We start from the raw sequence: 18,414 nt of genomic DNA, 5'->3' as shown, positions 1-18,414 counted from the left end.
TCTCAAAATTACTTTGTTCTGATTATTCACCATTTAAATATCTAACTCTGGCCTCTTTCTCATGTATTCAAAACTGTATTTTGACTCTGCATAATTCCACAGGTCAGTCAGTACACTCAACTTCCATACCGTGTGGTGATGGAAGGAATTTTCTCCTACTGAGGTATGGGGAAGTCATTATGAATTATACATGCTTTAACTTAAAGTTTTTGCCAACTAGAACAACCTGTTTTGTAGCCTATTAAACATTCATTGTATATCTGTTTTAACGATTAAAGAAAAGAATGCATTTAAAAATCAAAATGGAGTAACTTGTTCAGGCATTCAGAATGGAGCTGGGTGGCCATTGTGGATATGGTTTCAGACATGTTCCTGCATCACTGAGAACGTGAACTTTCTGAACTGTATCAAACTCAAGGACACGGCAAGGCATTCTTAAAACAATATCTGCTAGCAGCTGCCAGCTGCAAGCTTATGTTCTCAAGTTCACCCCTTGTAACTATGCAGCCATTTCGGACCCCAACCAATCCTTGTTTAATAAACACCCTTACGTCTTGCCAGCTCCAATCCTAATTCTTGAAAACTAGTGTACATAATTTTGCAGGTTTTGCCTTTTATAAGCCTCCCTCATTTTGTAGTCCAGAGTTTCTTGAATCTGTGTCTTCCTGGCTTATTGTCCTCAGTTTGGTTCAAATAAAACTCTTTCCTATTCCTATTATAGATTGTTTATTGATTATTTCCATCAACAATGGCTTGTCCTGTGGCTATGCAAGAATTAATGGTGCCAAGTATGAGGCTCTAGCAAACATTATTCATGCTTAACAGTTATACTATGACATTTGTGTAATGTTTAAAAGTTTGCAAATCTCTTCACTTAAAATATTTTATTTGATCCTCTCAATTACTCTTAATGAGTGGTAGGATTATAATTATCATACTACATGGATAGGAAAATTAAATTCAGAAAAGTTAGTCAACCAAAGTTGTATCATTATTAACTAACAAAAGTGGAAGTCAATTTTTTTAAAAAATAAATTTATTTATTTATTTATTTTTGGCTGCATTGGGTCTTAGTTACTGCGTGTGGGCTTTCTCTAGTTGCTGCAAGCGGGGGCTACTCTTCATTGTCGTATGCAGTCTCCTCATTGAGGTGGCTTCTCTTGTTGCAGAGCACAGGCTGTAGGTGTGCAGGCTTCAGTAGTTGTGGCACGTGGGCTCAGTAGTTGTGGCTCGCGGGCTTAGTTGCTCCACGGCATGTGGGATCTTTCCAGACCAGGGCTTGAACCTGTGTCGCCTGCATTGGCAGGCGGATTCTTAACCACTGCGCCAACAGGGAAGTCCCTGGAAGCCAAATTTTGATGTTCTCATTTGAAGTTCAGTGTTTCTTCCGTAATAATTTCACTTTCTGCTAATTCTTTTCAATTTATATATAAAAATATCATTCCATTTGGGGGACATTTATAAAAGATCCCAAATCTACATTTTTTTCTACTTGGAAATCATTGTGAGAATATCTGACCAGCATGCAGTGAGCCATTAAAGAAAATCAAAGAAAAATGAATGTCTACAAAAAGAGGCCAGTCTTACACGGTATAAAGCCAGAAAGGATAACTGATTTGCCTAAGCATGGTTAAATGTAGTCTTAAAAATCTTGCACATCAAAGTAATGTAGTCTCCTAGGAATTGCATGGAGACTCAGGGAGCAGCGGACTATATACCTATGTATTAGGTTAAACTATTAAGATAATAGTCTCTAGGTTTCCATATAGTTTCTCACAACAAGCTTTATTTCCAGAGGCATTAAAGTGTGATTTTATAAAGTAAAGACACTTAGCCTCAGAAAAATAAGTTTATACATAAAATCAAAAGGTTCTCAAGTGCAACAGAAGATAGGGCTAGCCCTCCAGGAAAACTAATGTATAATATAGCACCACAGATAAATTATTATAATTGCTATTGCAGGTAACTATGGAATGAGAGTTTGGAGCTTTTTTTTTTTTTTTTTGGTTGTTGTTTGTGTTTAAGGATGAATAAAGTATACATACAAGTTACTCTTAGTTGATTCTGTTGCTTCTGAGAATTAAGAGTAATTTTTACTATATATAGTATATAATTTTATATTTCATATAACTGTACCATGTACATTATTAGACCTATGTATTTGAGGTAACATTTTGAGTTGTGTCATCCTTCACTGCTTATTTGTTAATATACTTCACCAAGATTTCACTAGAAGAAGGTCTGGAAACAAGAGAATGTAACACCCAGTGCCTGTTCTCAAAAAATAAACAAAGCAGTTTTAGAAAGATATGAAGTAGCTAAAGAAATGTTTCCAAATGTGGTTCCATTCCCAAATGACTGGTATAGGCATTAAGAATGCTACAAGAATTCAGAAAAGGGAGCAAATACTAAAGAGTAAACTAGTCTAGTAGTGAAGATTTCACTTTGTTGAGTTTGAGGGAAATACAGGCCTCAGAAGGATGTAACAGAAGCATACCCTGTATGGCAGGACTATGTTTCAGCAAAACTATAATGAAATACAGCAAATCTAAGAAATATTTAGAGATATGCATAATCCAGAAGAAAAATGGAAAAAAAGGCTTTTGGGGCACATATATAAGAAAAGATGATCTGAATGTTATTCCAGCAGCTTGCGTGGGAACATGCATTCTTGAAAGTAGCCTGAGGGTCAAACAACAAAATTAATAAGGCATCTATACTACGGTGCTCATTTGGCTAAGGCAAGGAGTATCATGCCTGTATCACGCCTCTATCACATGAACTTTGGGAGGCAAATACATATATTACGTTTGAATAAAGTGGGTTAATGTAAGAAGAAAGGAAGTGGTTGAGCATGTGGCTAACTGGAGAGTATATTAAAATGTCTTCTAAATCAAACTTTAAGTAAACTGTGCTAACAAACAAAATATATCTGTGGCCCACAAGGAGCTGAGCCTACAACCCTCTCTGCACTATGCCTATCTTGAAAGTACAGGATGTGCTTTATGTATCTCAGTATCCTCCACCTTGGTATAATATTTGAAATATATCAGTGTGGCTTGAATGAGTAAATGAATGAATGAATCTCACTTAAAAATCAGCCCCTCTTCTGAGCATGCCAGTAAAGCAATTCACTGCTTATGAGAGACTCTTGGTTTCTACTCATATACACAAGTCATCCCTAGGTAATATAATAGCTAGTTTTTTTACCTTGTTTAATTTATTTTTAATAACCCATGATATAATCAGACTTGGGATTATTCTTTCCACTTTATAGAAGGAAGAAAATGAAACTCAGAGGAGTTTTGTGAGATGGCTAAGGTTAGTTAGCTAAAATGAAAATCTTAAGTAGCAAAGATGAAATTCAAAATTTTGTGTATTTATATGTGTTTGCTAATTTCTTCTGGCAATAAACCAATTACAAATTTTAGTGAGACCTAACCTACATGCTTACTGCCTTATCATATAACAACATAATGTATATACAGCACCAGAATTTTCAGGAATTACTAGATGTTTTACTGGAATATTTTCCACTAGCTTCTGAGACAGCTGTCTATGAAGAAAATAGAATGGCTTTTGGTTTGAGGCTGCATTGCACTGTTGTATGTCACAGGATTTTTGAGATCTGTGAACATTTTTCTTCAACAAGGTCTATTTTACAGATGGCACAATTAATACTCGAGTAACTTGCTTGCTTAGAGTGACTTGCTTAAGGCCTCTGATTCTCATCCAGTCAATACCCCATTGCCTACCCCCTTAGAGACACACTGATCTAAGAAGATAGTCAAGAAGTCTCAAGAATTCTGAAATCTGCTAAGATTGGAAGTGAGATCATTTTAGGGTAAAGCAACCTCCTTTGTGTCCCATTTATTTCAAGGAGCATTTTAGAGACTTATGCACTATTTGCAGAAATGCGTTGCCCTTCTCCTTCAAATTTATGATCTGTGTCCTCAAAGAATTCAGATCAATATGATGACCAAGTGACTCATCTCCCTATGTCTTACTCACTTATAACTGTCACTTTGAGAAACACTTACCTCATTCCACCTTCCTAATATATCCTGGATCCCCTGTGGTACAAATACTGCTAAAAATTCTTTAAAATACCTTTAAATAGAACAGTAGAAACCTAAAAGCCAGTCTATTAGACTTACCAAATACCAGGTTGCTTTAATCTACTTAAAAAGTAACAATTTATAACAAGTGAGCAAAGTGAACACAGCTCTAGAAGCTAGAGGAATTTTTTTAAAAATCACTTGTGTGTTTTCTATTATGATTTTTGTGAAAAAGTTCTCTTAAAAGTCACCCCATTTTCAGAATTCATCAACTACAACTGAAGTTTTTAGGTAGTCTTGGTTTAATTGTCTCAGAAGTTGGGAAGGGAGGAAGAGTCGGAGCAGAGCCAAACTCAATGGAGAATGGCAAAAACATTGGCTTTGCTGTATGTACTTGATCAATGGACACCAAAAAAATGATAAAAGTGACAACAACAGCATTCATATGAAAATATTAATGGAAATATTTCAATGAAGATAGATTACACATTTTATTATAAGTAAAATCATTTAAAAACACTATGATTTTTTTTATTCCTATTTTTCTTTTTCTTTTTTTTTTCTTTAATTTTTCACGTGGAGAGAGATGCAAGAGGGAGGAGATATGGGGATATATGTATATGTATAGCTGATTCACTTTGTTATACAGCAGAAACTAACACAACATTGTAAAGCAATTATATTCCAATAAAGATGTTTAAAAAATAAATAAAATAAAATATGTAAAATTTAAAAAATTTTTAAAAATAAAGACACTGAGAAATTTATAAAGGTCTTGGATAAATGACATTTATTTTGTTAAGTGTATTTGGAGCAATTTGTTTTAATTCAGCATAAGAGAATCCATATAACAATTATTCTAAAAACATTCTTCTTTAATTGATAATTTTTCTTATGGATCATGAATATCATATATAAGTACTGCCAAGAAAATCATTACTTTTTTACATTAAGAACAGTTTTTTAAAAAAACTGAATAGGAAAGTAACAACAATCACAGTAAACAACTTTATCACCTAGCAGGTGTTATCTAACTTCTCATGGCCAAAACATCTAAATTTTTCTCCTACGTATTCATTTTAATACTCATAGTGCAATAGGATGTCCAGTATCTATATTACACCATCATGGTTTTAATCTCCTTTTCTTTAGGACCACTTTTCAGCTTGCAACATCAGAGAGTCTATTTTTAAAGGTCAGTATAAAACAACCAAGATATTGAGAACTGGAGACGAATTAAGCAGCATCACTTGAAATGTGCCATCAGAAACCTTAAACTGTTTTCCTGTCTGTAGACAGGAAAATGTTTTGAAGCCAATCAAGGAGCTGTGGCATTATGTACATTGATTGTAGCTGGGGAAGATGCCAGATTGAACATCTGCCTCTGACAGAAATTGAAAAGGGCAGTTGGTAAATGAAATGATATCAATAAATCTTAATGATAAGATGATGATAGGGGATGTCTGTGAGGAACTCCAGGAATGGTAGAAATTGACTCATAAGTAGAAATTTAAGGTGTTAAATTATAAAATTAGGTATCTACATTATTTATTGAATCTCAGTGCCTTTAGGAAGACGATAATACCAGTGCTGGAATATTTAGCAGTGGGGAGAAAACACTGGAGTAATAAGATTAAATAATAGGATTAAAGGAAAGCTGGGAACCAGTGGAAAGATTGGATTTGTTGTTAGTAACCTTGCGCTAGAGTTCTGATTCAGTCAGTTACTGAGAGCCTTGTGGTCTTGGTGACCCACGCTATTTCTCTTCTCTGCCATTCTAACCCCTCACCATACCTTATCTCCAATGTTTCAGGCTTGAGAGTCACATTTTGATCAACAGACAGCAAGTACTAATAGCTAGAACAAGCAGGCATTAAATGTCTCAAAATACAAAGAAATTCATATTCTTAAATATTAAAATTAAGGAACTTTTATTGAACGTTTACTGGAAAACAGGTCTCTTTCTATAAGCATATTAAAAAAAAAAAAAGCAAAGCTCTATTCTCAAGTGGCACAAAGTCCAGGAGTGGAGAGAGACAATTAAAGAGGCAATGGCCAAACATTGAACAACTACTAGAGAAATGTGCTCCCTGTTCAAGTGCACAGAGATGGAAGCCAGTTAAAGAGATAACTCAGCAGAAGATGTTACCTGAGTTGAATCTTAGAGGACAGGTAGGCACTTGTCAGATGGAGAAGATGGAAAGGTTATTCCAGAAAAAGGGAACAATATTTACAAAGAAACAAAGAAAAAATGGTGTTGCATCTTAGATATAGCAAACAGTTCAGTAGGGCTGGAATGGACCATTTGATATTATGCTTAAAAAATAAGTATAGAGGTCAATCATGATAGATTCAGTATATTTTTATTGTGGATTGTGATTTTTTTTTCTATAAAGCAGGTAACATATGTTAACTGAAGAGGCTTTGTGAATTACAGCTGCTCTTCATTTCACCTCAGTCCAGTGGTGCACTGATAAATGTTTAACAACTGGTCTCCAAGGTTGGCTAAAGAACCTGACCGTTCAAGCTACCAGCAAGGTGCCATTGAACTTGAAATTTGGAAGAGACATGCATACTCTTTCTTTTGAGCCAGAACTAGCCAGCTCCAGCATACCACTGCCTCAATCTTACCTTCGTATACCAGAAAGGAGTTCTGACCTGACAGTCACTTGATTATTTAGGAGTGATGAGGATTGTGGTGGAGTGGAGAATATTTTATTATCTAAAGTGGTTACTACAAAGCACAAACTGTAATCAACCAGTGTTGCCACAACTTCCAATTTTTCAAGAAATGTAGACTTACACATTTTGTTTGTGAAGTATCCCAAATCCAAATCGTAATTGTTGATAAACCGTAGTTCTAAAATACTATGAAGGCCAATAGTGAATAGACCTAAGAAAACACGTCTGTCAGATACACCCATGTCTGAAGGCCTTGAGTTGGTATAAGCAATGCAAGCTTCTCCAGGTTTTAAGCTAAGTGAGAGACACAGTTCCATTGGGTGAAATTAGCTCCCAGAATCATGCAGAGTGGCCATCTTTGCTTCATGTGGCTTTTCCCCATACCTGACCTGCTTCCAGACAAGCAGGTTTTTTGGCTCCATGTTTTCCATATGCCTTTCTTTTCACCTCTTCCTTTAAAAAGCTGACTCAGCTTTACGTTTTCAGCACTGAGTGTAGCAGAGAGGGGTGCAAAGGCTTGACTGAATAAGGCAAATAGAGAATATTGCTTGCTCTACGTTCCTCGTAGGCAAGCCCTGTAGTCCACAGCTAGTCATAAACCAGATCACGAAACTGAATTAAATAATTAAGAATTAACTGTACCTGAGCTAGAAAATAAATTCTGTGCTACAGTGGTTTAGGAGACCTTTCCTTATTAGTGATGAGCAGTGATAAGCTAGGCAACGATTCCAAGCCTAGACCCCTACTGCTTCCTACATCCGAGCTAGAGAAATGAATTACATTCCAATTTAAAAGCCAAGATTTTATCTTCTTCACCACGGTATTTAAGCATGTTAGCTAAAACGAACGTAACTGTTGTTTTATTTAATTTTTCTGTCTTGGGAATAGCATTCATTCATTCAAGTATGCATGCATTGATGCAACAAATATGCGTTTATTAAATACCTATTCTAAGTCAGCCTCTAGAACATAAAGATATTAAAAATATACCCCTACCCTAAAAACGCTCACAATATAGTGGGGGAAATGCTGAGAAAACACACATACACACACATACATGCACACAGTATAACAAGTGAATGGAAGAGATAAAAGCAGGTGCATTTATATTATGTCTGTTCTCAATTTCTACGGTTACTTTAGGGTCTTTTCTAACTGCTCCAATGATAATAAATAAGATAAAGGTATGCAAATATTCTTTATCTAAAAATAATCCACATTCTCTGCCAACCTCTTCACTATCCTGATCTCTTTGATATTTCAAAGTCTGCGTCCTTTCTTTTAAGAAGCTAAAAATTGGTGTGGGACTTAGAACTCTAAGAAAACCCCTTCTTCCTTTCCCTGCCCTGACTGAGTTAAGGTAGGGCTTTTTTAATGCCAGTGATGTCAGGTTCAAGGGGACATTATTTCCTGAGTCCAAATCTAGGGCACGCACATCAACAACAGAAAATTTTAATTTGGCACTGACTCAGAAAATCCAGGATTATATGACTGTTCTATGCCTCAAAGCTGAGATTATATGTATCAAATAACTCAAAAGATAGAGCAATATTTTCTTTATTCAAAGACTGAATTCTCCCAAAGGATCTGAATCATCCTTGGAATCTTTGGCAACAGGCTGTGTTTCCTGTAACTGGAGATGGTGACACCTTGGTTGTTTACTGTTCTCTGTGTAGATCTCAGGAACCTGGGCTGTTCCTTCCTGGGTTGCTTTCTTTAATCACCTTTCCTTTCCATTAACTTCAAGAAAGCTGTTTTCTTTATACTATTCTCTTATTCATAGAGAGAAGCAGACAAGACTCAACACATAGCTCAGCCCTGACATTTCCAATCCAGGAATAGAAAACCAGAATGCCAACTGGGAGTCTATCCCAGTAATTTTATTTCACATGACCTGGAATATTGATTTTTAAAAAGAGAAATCGGAGGAAGTTTTATATGTGTCCTGGATAATACATATAACATAATTTCTTCATTCAACCCTAACACTTACTGTACCACTTGTTGCCCTTCACATCTAATCGAAGCATTAAAAAATACTGAAGAATTTTGAAGTTCCAGAACCAAGCACCATAGATCACCACATTTATCCTGGTCTCTCCCACGTTGTTTTTACACATATGAGCTAGAGCTAGCTAGTTACAAGATACTGAATCAAAAATTTACCTTTGTATTTTTATTTTACTTGCGCTTCTCCTCCTGCAGTCATCACTTTTCTTGTTCTGCCCCTTAACTTCAGTGATGAATGTCTTTACCCACTTATCTTAATTTGAGTCTGTTATTTCTTTTTTTTTTCTTTTTAGGACAGAATTCTTCTAAGACCTTTTTAATATTCTTTTTAGAAAAAAAATTTTAATCCCATAATCATTGACAGTATTCATCTTCTTTTAAATTTTATTTTTATTTATTTGTTTGTTTGTTTATTTATTTATTTTTGGCTGCGTTGGGTCTTCGTTGCTGCCCTCTTGCTTTCTCCAGTTGTGGCCAGCGGAGGCTACTCTCCGTTGCGGTGCACGGGCTTCTCATTGCAGTGGCTTCTCTTGTTGCAGAGTACGGGCTCTAGGCGCGTGGTCTTCAGTAGGTGTGGCTCGCAGGCTTCAGTAGGTGTGGCTCGCAGGCTCTAGAGCCTAGGCTCAGTACTTGTGGTGCATGGGCTTAGTTGCTCTGCAGCCTGTGGGATCTTCCTGGACCAGGGCTCGAATCCGTGTCCCCTGCATTGGCAGGCGGATTCTTAACCACTGCATCACCAGGGAAGTCCCAGTATTCATCTCTTGCCTATTTATCATATTCAAGGAGATGGTAGCTTTGACAACTCATTTTTCATGAAATCTGGAGCATACATATTAGAGCTGGGGCTAGGGACATTTTTGAACAGGTAAGAGAACTAACCTGGTTTAACATAAGACCTCTGTTGGCTCTAGTGGCAAGGAATTTATGATACCAGACAGAGTGTGTCAGTTCTTAAGACCATATGAATGAACGTAAAGAAGTTCCTGCCTTTCCTCTGCCCTCTGCAACACAAACCTTTTTGATGGGTTGAACAGCTTTGCTTCTGAATTGCTCTGTTGCTTCAGCAATTAAATTTTGTAATAAGAATTCCCAAGATGGCTATGCCATAAATGAGAACAAAAAGTAAGGTTATACAGATAGTTAGACCATAGTCTGAATTACTGTTTTCATTTGTTTTCTTGGAACCTATAAAACTTTACTGTGCAGTGCCACAGTGAAACATCAAAAGGAACATTTAACCCATATGTTAAGCTTTCCAATTCCTTCTGGGCTACATGCTGTTCAATGAAATGAAGTAAAAAGTAAAAAAAGTAATCTGCTAGGCACCTTATTAGCAATTTAGCGATATTTCTGCCCCTTTACCTTGGAAAATGTCCTTGTAAGACATGGACTCATTAAGAGATTACAGAAAAAGACTAAGAGTAAGTGCATATTATTTACAGAAAAGGAGTAAATATGGATCTTCCTATTGCAAGAGATATTTTCAGAAGAGATTTTTCATCTTCTAATCCACTTACTCAACAAATAACACCTACAATGCACAAGTGCTAGATCTGTGAATGTAGTGGTAAACAAAGTCACTGATCTCATGGAGTTTAAACATTAGGTAATATTTGTGATGTGATGCAAACTATATCAATTAGCATTATGATTCATAATTCACCACTGCATCTAAATCTCTTATCTACTTACCTGATTGAGATTTGTTTCCACAAATATTTATCAACTGAGTATTTTGTGTGATGCTCAGGGATATTTTTCTCAGTTATTTTGAAAGGTGTTCTGCTTACTTATTTTAGCTAATATACTTGTTTGTTTTTTTAATTGATTTGCAGCCAACAATATTAATTAACCAGGCTGCCGTGAAATAAGCATTTTTAGTAGAGAAATTGTTCATTTGATTACTACTATTATTCAGTCCCTGTAATTTTGCCTTTGCTATTAGCTGTTTGAAGTTATCTTCCACAGATTATTACTGCAATAATTCCTTCCTATTATTGAAGATCATCATTGTTTTAAATTTTAATTATTGTTATTATGAACCACTTTGGAATGTATGTTGAAGAGAGAGCCTTAGTAAATACATTTTTTAAATGGTTCAATATCCTAAAATTTCATATTGGAGAAACTCTGTTAATGTCCTTCAGGGAGAGATTTACATGTGTATTTTTATGAGATGTATACATCTTTTAGATATTAACTTCATATGCCTAAGCACTTGACACATTTCTACAGAGCATTGGTGGTGGTCATCACAATGCACATCTGTGACTTAATGTGAACAAAATGGAGGTTAATAACACCTGCGCATTCTACTTTTTGAACTATGTTAGTGAATCATGCAACTATTTTTATTGGCAGTGATATGTATCTATCAATGTAGGTAATCTCCAGCATTTTTATATTGTTCTGTAGCAAGATTCAGAGGTATTTGTAAATAGATTTATTCTACATTTATATATATATGTATGTTTTTGTAAATATATGTATACACACATAAATAGACATAGATTATATACACAAATAATACTTGTGACTATTTTAACAACTTATGCGATACTTGCTCCAAACCATATGTTTAAAAGAACAGGTGGAGACCATGGCTTTATTTATCTAAAAAATTACTGTCATTGAGCAAGAAATTATATTCTTTGAGGCTTCATAGCATGAAAGTGTTCCTGACATTTTTGTAGTAACTAAGGCTTTAACTAATGTGTTTATATTATTAACAAAATAAAAGTCCTCTCATCATCATCATGCTAATTCCAAGGATGTAGATCTAATTATATACATATGCAACATCTGTTGAAGAAAGTTGATCTACTTGAAAGAAATATATTTTCTTGTTCAGGCATTCATAAGATGGCTTTTGGAGTTGCCAACAGCAATTCAGGGCATCGTTTATTTGTGGTACTTGCTCTAACTCTAAGAAATCTAAATCAATAGAAATTTTATCTCTTTACAATGATCAGTTTTAGTAGTAGCTTGGCTTTTTTATTATTTTTCCTAGAAGATGGCTGTCTTGTATTGAGCTGAAAGTTACTTTGATTTATCCTTTTGTACTCCCTTGGGTGTTCTATATGAAATGTTCTAAACGAAAATGCTCGGCATTTCTGCTTCGAATACGTGTTAGCATCTGCCTCCACTTCTGCCATTTTCCTCCCTCTCTCCCTCCTCCTTTCTTTCTTTTCTTACTTTCTTTTTCCTCTCTCCCTTCCCCCTTCTTTCCTTCCCTTCACCCCCTTCCTTCCTTCCTTCCTTCTTTTTATCTTTGAAATACTTAGTACATTAACAACTTACCTGAACTGAAACTGTTCAGTTTGTATTTATTTTTGCCAGTTAATTGTATAGAATATTTAGTGAAATAAGTATGCTTCGTAGTCATAGAATCATAGGTTATCTTTCTGGCTTTGCCTTAGTATTTATGTGATATTGGACAAGCTACACAGGTTTTATTTCATCATGTGTAAAACAGGAATATTAATTCCCATTTCTTTGGGTTGTGGTAGAGATAAGTATTTCTCAAATGATTAGTTCCCTGAAGATACATTGTAGGTACTCAGTAAATGTTAATTCCCTTTTTATCTTGCATGAGATAGATGATACCACAGGAAGAAAGGTGCATTCTCTGCTTGTGCCTGACCAATGAAGATAAGCTGAGCACAAAAGTAATATAAACACAGATCATGTGTATAAGAGTTTCTTACAATGTATCATGAGGTTCAAAGAAGAGGTTATTATTTTTGTCAAGGAGAATTAAGAAAGGCTCCATGGAGGAAGTCACTTTTGTAACAGACCTCAAATAATAGATAGGTTTGGGCTAAGAGGAGACATTTAAAGGTTGTTGAGCTAGTGAAATTTTCATTCTAAGTAGTGAGAATATCAAGAAGTGCTGAGAAAGTATAACCAATAAAAACAATACAGAAGGCATGAACTCTCTATAACATGTTGGGAAATGGTGAGGAATAACTCTACAAAATTAGTTTGAGGCCATGTTGTGAAAAGACTTGAGTTTTGGTTTTCAAAATTTGCAAATTAATTCCTGTCTTAATTTTTCTTTTTACTTTTCCTCCACTTAAGATAGCCTGACCAAGTCCATGAAGTCAGATTTTGCTTGGTTGTTTCTGATATTGAAACTTGCATATTTTAAACTAAACACTCTCTTTCCAGTTTCCACTTAATGATAAACTTTTGTGGTGAATGTGCAAAATAGCAGATGTTTTATTATCTTTTAAATAAATTATAAAACAGGAAACGAAAGTCTTATTTTTAATTTAGCATTTTTGGAATTTTAAATTTTTTTGGTGTAGATCTGATCTTCTATCTGGAATTATTTTGCTTCAACCAGAAGACTTCCTTTTAGCACACCTTGTAGTGCAAGGCTGTTGGCGATTAATTCTCTCATCTTTTGTTTTTTCTGAAAATGTCTCTATATCACCTTTATTTCTTTTTTTTTTTTTTTAATTAATTAATTTATTTATTTACGGCTGTGTTGGGTCTTCGTTTCTGTGCGAGGGCTTTCTCTAGTTGTGGCAAGCGAGGGCCACTCTTCATCACGGTGCGCGCACCGCACCTCTCGCTATTGCGGCCTCTCGTTGCGGAGCACAGGCTCCAGACGCGCAGGCTCAGTAGTTGTGGCTCACGGGCCCAGTTGCTCCGCGGCATGTGGGATCTTCCCAGACCAGGGCTCGAACCCGTGTCCCCTGCATTGGCAGGCAGATTCTGAACCACTGCGCCACCAGGGAAGCCCACACCTTTATTTCTTAAAAGTATTTTTGCTGGATATTAAATTTTAATTTAATGTTGTTTTCTTTCAGCATTATAAATCTATTCCATTTTCTTCTGGTTTGCATTATATCTGAAAAGAAGTCGATAGAAATCTAATCCTCTGAATGTAAAATTATTTCTTCAAATATTTTCACCATCGAATCTCCTTCCTCTCCTTCTGTGATTCCAACCACAGAATTTTAGACTGCTTGATATTGTTCTACATGCCACTTAGGCTCTTTTTACTTTTTCAACCTTTTAATTTTTTTCTTTATGTTTACCTTTGGAGAGTCTTTTATTTTTTTCTACAGTGTCTAATCTGATATTAAACCCATCCAGTAAATTTTTTTTCAGGTATTTTTCATCTCTAAAAGTTCCATTTGGTTTTATAAATATATTTTGCTTCTCATTATATTCATATTTTGCTTTAAGTTCTTAAACATAACTATGATAGTTTTTTAAAACTATCTGTTAATTCTACCATTGTTGTCACGTCTGTGTCTATTTCTAATGATTGGTCATTCTCCTGGTTATTGCTCACATTTTCCTGCTTTTTGCCTTGTCTAATAAGGTTCTATTGTATGCTAGGTATTGTAAATATTAAATTTTCTGATGTCTGGATTTGGTTGCTCTTCTTTAAAGATTTTGGGCATTTTGTTTTGTTTTACAATAATTTAAGTTAATCTTGGGTCAACTTGCTTTTTTGAAGATTTTAACATTTGTTAGGATGCATCTAGAATAGCTGTAACCCCTAACTAAAGTATTACTAAAGTATGGCCTTCTTGGGTCTCTAATGAATGCTTGGTTACTCACTAAAGTTTCTCTACTCTGTTTGGAATTTGAGTATCTCTCTGTCCTGTGAGAGCCTTGGGAATTGCTAAGTTTACAGCTCCATGGTATTCTTTGATGAGCCTTATGGAGTTTAAACCTGGTCATGCACAGCTTAGTGTTCATCCAAAGACTCAAGGCAACCTCTATTCAAATTTCTGAAGCTCTTCTCAGCCTTCCCAAACTAGATTCTCTATCTCCTAAATTCAGTGATACAACTATGCTCTGCTTGGATTCCCTTTGCCTTCACGTGGTCTGGAATGTGGCTGTAGGCAGAAAGACAGGGTGACCATAGCGATCATCTCATTTGTTTTTCTTAGCTCAAGGATTAGAGTTCTGAGTTGCATTTTGTCCAGTGTCTGAAAAAAGTTGTTTCATATATCTTGTCCAGTTCCTAGCTCCTATTATTGGATAATTGACACAGTTTCTTGGAGGAATTGTTTTTTCATTCCTGTGTTGGATAACTTCATTTTTATTTTGGCAAGAATATTTGGAAGGTGGGCTCGAGTTAAAAGGCATTGCTGTAGGCTTCAGCACAGCTCTAAGGGCACAGTTTTCCCATCATGTTGAGAATTGCAAGATCCTAGTTTTATTTTTCTTATTTAAAAAAATTTCTTCATATCATTTTCTATCTATCTGTGTCTTTATCTATCTTCACCAAAAAGATAAAGCTTTATGGAAGTATTTCTCTTGGGAAGGCTCTTCATTTTGAAATAAATCAGACCTCTGTTCATACTATTGTTTGGAAGAAAATGTTTCAGAATCTAGATGTAATATGCTCTCCTCAACACTATTATGAGAAAACTGTTGTACCCGTATACTGGGTTCACAGGACTGGACAATTAGAATTATTTCCATTATTTCATATTTATCCATACAATTACACACTAAATGACTCTACCTTAAACACCGTATTTTAAAAACGGTTTATATTGAATGAAACATGCTTTTTTACTAAGGAATTATGGAATTGAATAATTACAAAAGCTTCAAGTTTGCCCATAGAAGCTATTCTGCAACACTAGGCCAGGAAAAGAGAAATTCATCTTCTTAGTAGTCTGAGGGGAATCATGTACTGGCAAGTATTTCCTAGAAAGAATATGAAAATTGTGAAAGTCAATAAGAATGTATAATAAGTCCATGATAATTAATTACCCAAAAGTGAAGAAAATTTTGGTAATTTAAAAAATAGATAATAAAAATTCTTTGGGACTTTTTGGATTTATTGTATTTTTTTATACTATTCACAAACAAATTATAAAGAACTAGATGATGCTATAAGAATGTATATAAATTTTATATAATAGTGAAAGTTTAATGTACTGTTGGAACACATGGGCTCATGTGTCAGACTGTCTGAGGTGAAAAAATCTTTCATTGATTTATTATAGATTTTTTTCTAGTTTGAGTATTAGATTTATACTGGGACCTTTATTGCCATTATAATAAAGTGTCTCTTAATAATACTGAACAATTATTCTAAATTAATGAATGAAGAGATACATTACTTCTAAGTAATGATGGCATTTTCCTTTCTGCCCTCTTAGAAGGTAGAATACAGAAAATGCAGAACATTTCTATTTAGAATATAAAGATTACCAAATCAATATTCAAAATGAAGCAAAGAGTGACATTAGCATCACATTTCTTTGGGGTGAAATTTTGTCAATTAAAAAAAGGGAAAAGGGAGAAGGCTCAAATCAATAGAGTTAGAAATGAAAAAGGAGAAGTAACAAACAACACTGCAGAAATACAAAGGATCATGAGAGACCACTACAAGCAACTATATACTAATAAAATGGAAAACCTGGAAGAAATGCACAAATTCTTAGAAAAGCACAACCTTCTGAGACTGAACCAGGAAGAAATAGAAAATATAAACAGTCAAGTCACAAGCACTGAAATCGAAACTGTGATTAAAAATCTTTCAACAAAGAAAAGCCCAGGACCAGATGGCTTCACAGGTGAATTCTATTAAACATTTAGAGAAGAGCTAACACCCATCCTTCTCAAACTCTTCCAAAAAATTGCAGAGGAACACTCCCAAACTCATTCTATGAGGCCACCATCACCCTGATACCAAAACCAGACAAAGACACTACAAAAAAAGAAAATTACAGACCAATATCACTGATGAATATAGATGCAAAAATCCTCAATAAAATACTAGCAAACAGAATCCAATAACACATTAAAAGGATCATACACCACGATCAAGTAGGATTTATCCCAGGGATGCAAGGATTCTTCAATATACGCAAATCAATCAATGTGATACACCATATTAACAAATTGAAGAAGAAAAACCATATGATCATCTCAATAGATGCAGAAAAAGCTTTTGACAAAATTCAACACCCATTTATGATAAAAACTCTCTGGAAAGTGGGCATAGAGGGAACCTACCTCAACATAATAAAGACCATATATGACAAACTCACAGCAAACATCATTCTCAACGGTGAAAATCTGAAAGCATTTCCTCTAAGATCAGGAACGAGACAAGGATGTCCACTCTCACCACTATTATTCAACATAGTTCTGGAAGTCCTAGCCACGGCAATCAGAGAAGAAAAAGAAATAAAAGGAATACAAATTGGAAAAGAAGAAGTAAAACTGTCACTGTTTGCAGATGACATGATACTATACATAGAGAATCCTAAAACTGCCACCAGAAAACTGCTAGAGCTAATTAATGAATATGGTAAAGTTGCAGGATACAAAATTAATGCACAGAAATCTCTTGCATTCCTATACACTAATGATGAAAAATCTGAAAGAGAAATTATGGAAACACTCCCATTTACCATTGCAACAAAAAGAATAAAATACCTAGAAATAAACCTACCTAGGGAGACAAAAGACCTATATGCAGAAAACTATAAGATACTGATGAAAGAAATTAAAGATGATACCAACAGATGGAGAGATATACCATGTTCTTGGATTGGAAGAATCAACATTGTGAAAATGACTATACTATCCAAAGCAATCTGCAGATTCAATGCAATCCCTATCAAATTACCAATGGCATATTTTACGGAGCTAGAACAAATCATCTTAAAATTTGTATGGAGACACAAAAGACCCCGAATAGCCAAAGCAGTCTTGAGGGAAAAAAATGGAGCTGGAGGAATCAGACTCCCTGACTTCAGACTATACTACAAAGCTACAGTAATCCAGACAATATGGTACTGGCACAAAAACAGAAACATAGATCAATGGAACAAGATAGAAAGCCCAGAGATAAACCCACGCACCTATGGTCAACTAATCTATGACAAAGGAGGCAAAGATATACAATGGAGAAAAGACAGTCTCTTCAATAAGTGGTGCTGGGAAAACTGGACAGCTACATGTAAAAGAATGAAATTAGATTACTCCCTAACACCATACACAAAAATAAACTCAAAATGAATTAGAGACCTAAATGTAAGACTGGACACTATAAAACTCTTAGAGAAAAACATAGGAAGAACACTCTTTGACATAAATCACAGCAAGATCTTTTTTGATCCACCTCCTAGAGTAATGGAAATAAAAACAAAAATAAACAAATGGGACCTAATGAAACTTCAAAGCTTTTGCACAGCAAAGGAAACCATAAACAAGACAAAAAGACAACCCTCAGAATGGGAGAAAATATTTGCAAACAAATCAACGGACAAAGGATTAATCTCCAAAATATATAAACAGCTCATTCAGCTCAATATTAAAGAAACAAACACCCCAATGCAAAAATGGGCAGAAGACCTAAATAGACCTTTCTCCAAAGAAGACATACAGACGGCCACGAAGCACATGAAAAGATGCTCAACATCACTAATTATTAGAGAAATGCAAATCAAAACTATAATGAGGTATCGCCTCACACCAGTTAGAATGGGCATCATCAGAAAATCTACAAACAACAAATGCTGGAGAGGGTGTGGAGAAAAGGGAACCCTCTTGCACTGTTGGTGGGAATGTAAATTGATACAGTCACTATGGAGAACAGAATGGAGGTTCCTTAAAAAACTAAAAATAGAATTACCATATGACCCAGCAATCCCACTACTGGGCATATACC

At 35.1% G+C, this 18,414-nt stretch overlaps 2 long non-coding RNA genes across 2 annotated transcripts in view; one reads left to right on the top strand and one right to left on the bottom strand.

Moving 5' to 3' along the window:
* LOC309609807 overlaps positions 1-18,414 on the top strand; it is a 76,088-nt gene that overhangs the window by 2,319 nt on the left and 55,355 nt on the right. The window lies entirely within an intron of this gene.
* Positions 1,035-16,755, bottom strand: LOC309609813. Its single transcript, XR_014233598.1, has 2 exons — positions 13,505-16,755; positions 1,035-13,188 (listed from the first exon to the last, which is right to left on the bottom strand). It is a non-coding gene; the product is annotated as an uncharacterized lncRNA (long non-coding RNA).

This window comes from Balaenoptera borealis (genome assembly GCF_965194805.1).
Source record: "Balaenoptera borealis genome assembly, chromosome: 13".
NCBI lineage: Eukaryota > Metazoa > Chordata > Mammalia > Artiodactyla > Balaenopteridae > Balaenoptera > Balaenoptera borealis.
The sequence above is the reverse complement of the archived record's forward strand: the minus strand, read 5'-3'. Positions and strand labels throughout refer to the sequence as shown.